Genomic DNA, 8824 nt, shown 5'->3' with positions numbered 1-8824 from the left:
AGGGAAAAAAAGTTCAATAGTACTACTATGATTACCAATAACAAAACTTTACTTACCATCACCAGCGCTACATTAAAATCCTCCTCCCCACCACATCAAACCAACAAAATAAACAGCACGAAATAACAAAGTAACACAGAAAATTACTCTTCTAACATCAAAGCGCAGAACGATAGCAATTATTTCCCCAGGGGAAGTATCATCATAACAAAAACCACCATTCCTACCACCAACACCACCACTGCTGGCCAGAGTACTTGTACTTGATGACTTCATCTCTCTTATTTGTAGCGATGTGTGATACTAGAAATAGTACGAAAACACTCAAAGCTTATATAAAGACCAACCCTTCTTTCAGGTTAAACACGAAACAGGCGGTAGGTCTGATTTATTACTGTAAGGGACTGGCAAGGGCAGTATATATTTAACTAGTTTTCGGTGACATGCGGTGTTGAGGTTTAAAACTTTTTTTTGTTTTTTTAGAAAAGGGAGGAAATACTGTACCTGAATCGCGAAGTATGGGCATCCAGCAATAATTTTTTGAGTCTAGATCAAAAAGTTTAGATGCTACCAGGTTCATCAAGCAATGGTTTCAATTGTTTGGCACAAGGCCAGCAATTTCGGGGGAAGAGATATGTAGATTACAACGATCCCAGTGTTCAACTGGTACTGCTTTTATCGACCCCGAAACGATGAAAGGCAAAGTCGACCCCAGCGGTATTTGAACCCAAAACGTCAAGACAGATGAAATTCTTCTAAGCAATTTGCCCAGCGTGTTAACTATTCATCCCGCTCACCGTAGGGCCTGGAATTTGTGGGGAGGGGTAGAGTCGATTACATCGACCGCAGTGCTCAACTGGTACTTATTTTATCAACCCCGAAATGATGAATGGCAAAGTCGATCCGGTGGCATTTGAATCCAAAATGTAAAAATGGACAAAATACCGCTAAATCTTTTTACCTGGCGTGCTAATCTTTCGGCTAGCTCGCTGCCAGGTCCAACAAATAGTGATAACGCTTTGGCGAAGTGTGTCTATGGGTTTAAAGTACCAAGACGTTGAAAACAAATCCTGGAACTTCAACAGCATCGACACCAGGAGCAACTACAACAGTAACCCGACCGATACTACCATCAATGAAAAGAATGTAATATTCCTCATATATCTATTTATATATTCTTCTGTTTAAGTCTGTGAGAAAAGTCTTTGCATGAGCAACAAAATGATCCTTTACCGAAGCAAAGTGACCAATCGCGTAGCGGTAGACAAACTGTGTTTATCGTACAGATGCCGAAGCGCAATAGAGAGTGATGTCATAGCAGTCAGCCGTGTGATCTTCTATCGAATGCAACTAACTCTTTCCCAGATGAAAAAAAAGCGTTGAATTGTGGAACTCACATGAGATTTAGAAAGGATTAGATATAACTTAGAAATGGCTAGATATAATTTAGAAAGGGCTAGATATAACTTAGAAAGGGCTGGATATAATTTAGAAAGGGCTAGATATAATTTAGAAAGGGCTAGATATAATTTAGAAAGGGCTAGATATAATTTAGAAAGGGTAAGATATAACTTAGAAAGAGCTAGATATAATTTAGAAAGAGCTAGATATAATTTAGAAAGGGCTAGATATAATTTAGAAAGGGCTCCATATAATTAGTATTTGCTGGAAGGAGTTTCATTTCAGAAAATTTATTCGTTTATTTTGGTAATCATGCGTTTTATGCTAAATTATCCATAATAAATTGATCGCAAATAATTATATTTACAAAGAAATGAATATTATGTATTTTGCAGTTGTATTTGTCTCTCTGGTGACTTGATCTGAGACCTTGTATTTAAACTGAAGCTATTGCGTGATAGAAATGACATTTCAATAACTCAGAAACCTGTTGAATTCACATTAGATTTATTTCATGAGGTGTCAAAATGTTCGTTGAACAACAGCAGCCGGGACACTAAAAACTGTTCCAATGTAAAACTTGTCGCAGTGAAAATCTTGACACCTCATAAAATATATTATTGAAATTTAAAGTGAATTTAACAGTTTTGTGTGTTAATAAATGACCCTTCCAGGATGTAGCTGATGAAAATTATATAGATAGATAGATAGATAGATAGATAGATAGATAGATAGATAGATAGATAGATAGATAGATAGATAGGTAGGTAGATAGATAGATAGATAGATAGATAGATAGATAGATAGATAGATAGATAGATAGATAGATAGATAGATAGGTAGATAGATAGATAGATAGATAGATAGATAGATAGATATAGATAGATAGATAGATAGATAGATAGGTAGGTAGATAGATAGATAGATAGATAGATAGATAGATAGATAGATAGATAGATAGATAGATAGATAGATAGATAGATAGATAGATAGGTATCCTCCATCTAATATCGAGGCCTCATTCTTTTGTTGTTACTTTATTATTTTTTTTTCCTTCTTTCTTCAAACTATCTTCCGTTTCTCGCCGAGTGTTTTCCATACACCTAGGGCAGAGAAGCTCATTGTATGCATTCCCAGAGTACACACGCAAATTCACAGATAAAACATGTATTTAAAAATTAATAAATAAATAAATTCATGGATGGATGTTGTTTTCACAGCGATAATGCTCTTCTCAGTACATGAGCCGTTCCAGTTAATACGATTTTTAGCACTTCCTGTAGGGATGGTAAGCCTGGAATCATTTTCAAATAGGTTTCAGTACCTTTTTTTATCCTTCCTAGAGATCCTACAATCACTGGTACTGTAGTCGCCTTGAGATGCCACATTTTTTCAATTTCTATTAGCAAATATTTTAATCTTGTCAAATTCTTTCGCCGCTATATTATGATCGCAAGGGATACTCATGTCAATTAGTAAACACATCTTTTTTGTGTGATCTTCTATAATAATATCCGGTTTATTAGCTTTTATAGTCTTGTCAGTCTGTACGGGGAAGTCCCATCGAATCGACACATTTTCTCCCTCAGTCACAGCTTCAGGATGGTGTTTATACCATTTGTCAGCAGTTTTGATTTTATAATGCTGACGTATTGTCCAATGTAAATACTGGCCGACTCTGTCATGTCTTGCTTTATATTCTGCAGGTGCTAAGACTCTACACTCTGAGATTAGGTGGTCTATTGTTTCAATCTCATTGTAAGAGAATCGGCATTTTGGGTCAGCTCCATTTTTTATCACATTGGCTTGGTAGTTCCGGGTTAATAAACTTTGGTCTTGAGCAGCTAATATGAAACCTTCACTCTCTGCTTTTAGCCCTGAGCTTCGTAACCGTTGGTGTGTGTGCTTCTGGTCGACATCAGCTTGTTTGCTACGGGCCACATACTTGCCATGGAGAGGTTTCTGTTCCCATCTGCTAGCTAATTTTTCATGTGCTTTTGTATTTGGCCAGTCCGATCGTGGTGGTTTTGTATGTAAGTTCAAGCTGGATCAAACCTCGACCTACCTGAGCTCTGGGAAGGTAAAGGCGATCCATGTTTGCCTTTGGATGGTGCATCTTCTTACAAGTCAGTAGCTTGCGGATTTTTCTGTCAATTTTCATTATTTCACTGGTGTTCCAGTTAAGCACATTGAAGCTATAAAGAACAACTGGGACTGCTAAGGAATTTATGACTAACACCTTATTATATGCATTATTATAATAATAACATCTTAACTGCATATAATAAGGTGTTATTATTATTATTTATTATTATTATTATTATTATTATTTTATTATTATTATTATTATTATTATTATTATTCAGTAGTTTTATTTTTATAGCGTGCTTTCACTTCACTACCGAGCGCAGCTCTGTGTGCCTTGGGTATGCGCTGTGATTTGTTGTGATGGTCTGATGGTTATTGTATGGAAAGTGTTCTGCGTAGGATGTGTGCAGTGCCTAGTAGTGCAATTTTCTGTATGTTATATGTGTTTGTAAGTCCTGGTGTTTTTGTTATGTATTTGTCTGAATATTTTTTTATCATGCCTAATGCACCTACTATGATAGGAATTGTTTCTGTTTTCAGATTCCACATTCTGGTTACCTCTATTTCCAGGTCTTTGTATTTTGAGAGTTTCTCCATTTCTTTTAGAGACACGTTGTCATCTGCCGGTATTGATACATCAATTACAAAGCATTTTTTTTCTTCATGATCTCTGACAACTATATCTCGTCTGTTGGCCTTAATTTCTCTATCTGTGTGTATCGGCATATTATTATTATTATTATTATTATTATTATTATTATTATTATTATTATTGATTACTTTTTATATTAAAAACAATATATTCACATATAAAAAAATGTATTTACATTAATATTGGTTTCGAAATCTTGGTGCAAAGCTAGTATTTTCGGGGAGAATGTATTTCTGTCTCATTGACACCAGTGCTCAATTGGTACTTCATTTATCGAACTGAACAGATGAAAGGCAGAGTGAACCTCGTTGGAATTTGTATTCACACCGTAAAGACGGACGATATCTCCCTAAGCGCTTTGTCCGGCGTGCCACAATATAACTTGTCTAATTTCTCTTTCGGTTTATGTCTGACTTCGTTACATAGTTACGTTCCTTTAAAGTGTTGGTCTTGAATTTGCCTTGTTTTTTTACTTTTCTTTTTGACTCTCGGGGAGGTTATGACGGAGTTTGCCATATTTTGTATATTTCATTCCATGTTTATTACATCGAACTCAAGGCGATAAATGCCAAATGTTTTATGATGGAGTTTGAACAAAAGCACAAATATATATTATCAATATCACATACTTAACGTACGCATGTTGTTAACCTGTACAAGGTTGCAATATTTCGTCCAAAGGAAATTACTTTAAAGACATTTAGTGTTTAAAAAGACACATCATATATCAAAGCTACCCGTAGGGAAATCGTCCCGGAAGTGAACGAGTAAGACAGATAGCGGTATTTCGCGTTTTCTGCGTTCATAAATGTCACATTCTCTTTGACACATATATATATATATATTATATATATATATATATATATATATATTATATATATATATATATATATATATATGTATATATATATATATATATATATTAAAAAAAACCAAAGCCGTACATGCTCCTTTATCTTTCCAGCCATAGATGTCGTTTGTTTGATATCCATAATATTATTCCGTTTGTTTCAATGTCCGTGTGATAGTCTGTTAAGCTAAGGAAACATTGGGCACTCATCTCCTAAGTGTTATATTCTTAAAAACCAAATGACCAGGGCGTCACGCGGACATCATTTCGATATTAGGTCTGTTCAGAACGGCAAGCTTGCAGAATCATTTGCACGCCAGGCAAAATCCTCAGCGGCATTTCGTTGGTCTTTACGTTCTGAGTTCAAATTCCGCCGAGATCGACTTTGCGTTTCATTCTTTCTGGGTCGATAAAATAAGTACCGGTTGAGTACTGTGGTCGATGTAATCGACTTATCATCTCCCCTGAAATTGATGGTCGTGAGCCAATATCTGAATCCAACATATATAGCTGCGTTAACGCGGTGAGCTAGTAGAAAGGTCAGCACGCGGGGCGAAATAATTAGCAACATTTTGTCTGCCTTTACGTTCTGAGATCAAATTCTGCTGAGGTCAACTTTGCTTTTCATCATTTCGGTGTCAATAAATTAAGTACCATTTGAGTACTGAGGTCATTGTAGTCGACTTACACTCTCCGTAGAAATGCCTGGACGTGAGACACATTAGATAAGGTAATCGCACATATCTGGGAAATAAAAATTAGCCACATGATCGTCAGAGATGAAATGTGTTACCTTATAATGATACTCGATCAGTATTGGCCGTGGGTTGTTAAAATGAAGCCAAAAAAAGAACGACAGTATCAGTCAGTATACAAATGAAACGGCAATCGTCTTACATTATCAAATGGCACTTTCAAACGAGTTGGTGCACCTATGTCGTCAACAAGACTGAGCCTAACCCACATATCATCAAACAATTTTCACCGCCTGCTTTGAAATCTGACACCGTGTCACCCCACCCCACGCTCATTCTTATTCTTTTATTCCATCGCTACTCCTTTTCTCTTATTCTCCCTCTCCCAAACAAAGACTTCCTCTCTTTCCCTCTTTCTTTCTTTCTTTCTTTCTTAGAATCTGTTATTGACATTCGAGCAACTGCATTTGAGCTGTTGGAATCTTAGTTTGATCTTCGCAAACCGGTGTCATATAACAATCTCGTTCTTTTAAACGGCCTAGTAGATGTGTATTTGGGTTTTTAGACGCGCTTTACACACACATGCACGCAGAATTAAATGCAGATACAAGCACAGGCAATCATACAAGCCCAAGCGAGCGAGGACACACATATGCGGGCGAACACACGCACGCCGCGCGCATACAGTTTACATGAACCACGCAGAAATACGTGTATGCATTAATATATGTTTCATTGTGTGACTATGTGTGTACGTATGTATGTGTGTGTGTATGTGTGTGTGTGTGTGTGTGTGTGTGTGTGTGTGTAATTGATAACGCACTAAACTCCCGGCCCTTGAGTCACTCTGTTGCTGCTACTAAATATTAATATAGATAGATAGATAGATAGATAGATAGATAGATAGATAGATAGATATATATATATAGATAGATAGATAGATAGATAGATAGATAGATAGATAGATAGATAGATATATATATAGATAGATAGATAGATAGATAGATAGATAGATAGATAGATAGATAGATAGATAGATAGATAGATAGATAGATAGATAGATAGATAGATAGATAGATAGATAGATAGATAGATAGATAGATAGATAGATAGATAGATAGATAGATAGATAGTTAAAATAGTATGAATATGCTCCACGATACAGCATTATAAAACTACACAAATTTGCATAGCATTATTGTGACATAAACTGTGCAACATCGAGTATGTTGTAACCAAGTCACTGTTGTACATCAGAAAGATACACTGTCTTACGTATTACAAAATAAAATACAATACGAGGCTGCGCTTCTATGAAGAAGTTGAGCGTATCAAAATGTTAGTCATTAACAGTTATTACTACGAGATTAATTTGTAAATACTCTTTCCACTTGTTTATTTAGTTTTCGTAAGTGCGTTTAATCCGTTTATTGAAAAACGTCACCTGGTTTCATTTCCACGAAATTTAAAATAACACAAGTTAATGTAAATGATGGAGACGAACTTAGAGTTTGCTCGACTCTACTGATAACTCTTTAGAAGATTATTAAAGCTTACCGCGATTGTCTAAGGCAGAGCCGACTTAAAGCAATGACACATTAGGCAGTGGCCCAGAAGCTTCATGGATCTTGAGGCCAAATTCTGGTCAATGTATATATTCCTTTACTGCCCACAAGGGGCTAAACCTAGAGGGGACAAGCAAGGACAGACAAACGGATTAAGTCGATTACATCGACCCCAGTGCAAAACTGGTACTTTATTTATCGACCCCGAAAGGATGAAAGACAAAGTCGACCTTGGCGGAATTTGAACTCAGAACGTAGCGACAGACGAAATACCTATTTCTTTACTACCCACAAAAGGCTAAACACGGACAGGACAAACAAGGACAGACAAACGGATTAAGTCGATTACATCGACACCAGTGCATAACTGGTACTTATTTAATCGACCCCGAAAGGATGAAAGGCAAAGTCGACCTCGGCGGAATTTGAACTCAGAACGTAACAGCAGACGAAATACCGCAAAGCATTTCGCCCAGCGTGCTAACGTTTCTGCCAGCTCGCCGCCTTTTTCTGGTTTAGGTATACTGTGATATGCTGAGGCGCAGGAGTGGCTGTGTGGTAAGTAGCTTGCTTACCAACCACATAGTTCCGGGTTCAGATTCACTGCGTCTCACCTTGGGCAAGTGTGTTCTACTATAGCCTCGGGCCGTCCAAAGCCTTGTGAGTGGATTTGGTAGATGAAAACTGAAAGAAGCTCGTTGTGTATATGTATATATATATATAATATATATATATATATATATATGTCTATATGTTTGTGTGTCTGTATTTGTCCCCCAACATCGCTTGACAACCGATGCTGGTGCGTTTACGTCACTGTGACCTAGCGGTTCGGCAAAAGAGGCCGATAGAAGAAGCACTAGGCTTACAAAGAACAAGTCCTGGGTGTCGATTTGCTCGACTAAAGACAGTGCTCCAGCATGGCCACAGTCAAATGACTGAAACAAGTAAAAGAGTAATAAACAAAATCAATGAATGAATACAAGAGGATCCAGCGCCTCGGGTGGCCCGGGGCTTTTCATGCTCTTGAGACGGCTTTGGTCTATGACATCATCAGTCACATGATTCATTGATATGTATGGGTACGTGTGAGCTATGCATTGATGTTTTCTACTATCTTTGGATGTATAACTGAGCCTATTCTTACGTGTGTCAATGTCGTTACTGTCATGGGACAACGTTTGAAAAAGTTATTGTAATATAACGAAATACAGAGCATCGCGTATGTAACAAGGCATGAGTAGAATATATGAACGATAAATGTGTTTGTGTGTGTATGTATGTGTATGTGTGTGTGTGCATGTGTATGTGCTTGTAAGTGTGTGATGATTGCCTTATTTGTCAGCTGAATTGTTCTGATTCACTTTCAAACCTCAAGATACGCGGATATGACTTTAACACAGTGGCTCTCGACCGGGATCCATATGGCCCGTGGAGGTATTTATAAGATTTTCTTGCTAAAATTTATCTGCAATAGATTGTATATACTTTTACAAAGCACAAAATATTTTAATATTTTTTAAATAGTTCCTTATATTTAGTTATAAAAATATGTGATTTTTTAAAACATCGA

This window comes from Octopus sinensis, linkage group LG10 (genome assembly GCF_006345805.1).
Source record: "Octopus sinensis linkage group LG10, ASM634580v1, whole genome shotgun sequence".
NCBI lineage: Eukaryota > Metazoa > Mollusca > Cephalopoda > Octopoda > Octopodidae > Octopus > Octopus sinensis.
Note: the sequence above shows the minus strand (reverse complement) of the source record.